This window comes from Solanum pennellii, chromosome 4 (genome assembly GCF_001406875.1).
Source record: "Solanum pennellii chromosome 4, SPENNV200".
In the NCBI taxonomy this organism is placed as follows: domain Eukaryota; kingdom Viridiplantae; phylum Streptophyta; class Magnoliopsida; order Solanales; family Solanaceae; genus Solanum; species Solanum pennellii.
In genome coordinates, this window is record NC_028640.1 from 2,395,976 (window position 1) to 2,398,243 (window position 2,268).

A 2,268-nucleotide genomic window follows, 5' to 3' on the forward strand; every position below is an offset into this window, starting at 1 on the left:
TTAGTGGGAAAGTCAAAAGAACTACGAGGTCTAGTTCCAATTTCTAAACCCGACGCATCCTCGGAAGTACCACCTACCCATGAATTTCAAAAAGAATTATGTGCATGTTTATGTGCCTACGTGTGAACTAAATCTTTTAAATCATTTTTCAAAACATAACTATTTTTATACCGACCTCAAATCAAAATTGTTTCTATGGTGGAGGAGCGCGATCAATAATATCGTGGCATCATCCCTATAAAGAAACAAACATTTTTAAAAATAAAAAATTCATATTCAAAACTTGCTTAATTTTCAAAACCTTACTTTCTCACATATTAATTGTTTAATATTTATAAATTTTGTTTATAACTTAGTCTCATGCTTAAATAAAACTTGATTGTTTATTTATTGCCATCACCTAGCGTTGCATGCTTAAATTAATAGTATTAATTGTTATCACTTAGTAAGATTAAATAAATTAATAAATTAAACGACCTTGATTGCTACTTGTACCCCCACATAGATTGCATGAGATACGGCCGGGACCCACACTTGTGGATCTCGAGGGATGCCTAACACCTTCCCATCGAGGTAATTTGAACCCTTACCCTAATCTCTGGCCCGTTGACCTTAGTTAGACTTAGTTAGGTTAGATAGGTGCCCTAACGCGCCTTAATTCGTTAGGTGGCGACTCCAAAACTCAAAAATCCCAAAAGAGTTGTTAGGTCGTGCACAAAACCCGTTTTCCGCGAAAATGGGGCGCGACACCTGGTGACGAATTCCACGGAGAAATCTTTCAATTTCGAGGCCGAAACTGAGGAAAACTTGTTGCATTCTTAAATTAGGGTCGCTCGACCTTTTATTCCTTTTCAAGCTCTGATTTTCTAAGTTTTTTATGAAAGATCTGACTTAGGTAAGTTCTGGTTATGTTTCTAAAATAAAACTAATCAAAACCATATAATTTAAGGTTAAAACGACGTAGTTTATGGGTTTAATGAAAAGAAAAAGACCAAAAGACCCGTGACTTAAACTGCAGGCAGGACCGACCACGATCACTTTCATGGACCATGAAAGGGACCATGGACAGTGAAGTGGGTCGTGGTTTGTGGTCAATGGCTACTAGTTCTAGGATTCTTCTTCACGAGCCCTACCACGGTCCGTGTGAGGGACCACAGATCGTGAAGGTCCCCATAATCCTCACTTGGGATGAAGTCTTGAGACCTGGTCTACTGGATGGTCTTCACATAAGCCACCACGACCCATCATCAGGACCACAGACCGTGAAGGCCCTTGTGGTCCTGACTTAGGTGAGAGGGTCTAAGGTTGCCTAAGAAGGGGGCTACTGCCTATTCTACACGGGCACCCCCACGGCTCGTCATCAAGACCACGGCCCTGAAGGATCTCGTGGTCTGGTGATAGGGCACGAGTGATCTCAACTCATCACCGCGGGCAGGTCAACGAATCGTGGTCCATGTCATGGTCTGTGCAGCCTGTCGTATGATTGACTGCTTCAGGTATTTCTATAATTTTTTTTCTAGACCTAATTTTGAGGTGTCACATAAAAGGCAACTCTAGCACAATCATCATAAATGTTCAAGGACAACATATGAAATAAAATGAATACATCAATTATAAGATTAAATAGACAATGAATCATATAAGAAAAACAAAATCGTATATTTTGGAGATATCACATTACCCCTAACTCTCATTGGACCAAATGAAATATGATTTTAACAAATATGTCGAGTACATTCTCATTTCACACAAACAGACAGTAAAGAAATATAAGCAAAGATCAAGCTTAAAAAAAACAAATACTATGTCTAAAATCAAAATATTAAACTTTCTTATGTAAAAAATAATAATAGAATTTTAAGTTCAAATTGTAAAGGAGTGATCACATATACATTGAGTTTTAAATATTGCAATATTTGCCTTCGGATATTTTTGATTAAAAAAATCCAAATACAAAAAAATTCACCTCCTAAAATATGAATCAATCAAATATGACATAAAAATAATTTACTATTTAAATTTTTTGAATTGAAATTAGAAAATATGCTAGTGAGAAACACAATTTAATTTTACATATAGAAAAAATAAATACAAATTATGAGAATACAAATATATGATTTAATTTCATATCAACTTACTCACTCCTATCTCTACCAATTTTCTGTCAAAAAAAATGTTAAAAGATTTGATTTTTTTTAATTAATATAATTATATACTATACTAAATATATTTTTTTTGGGCCTTAAATATTTTTGGGTGGGTGGGTGG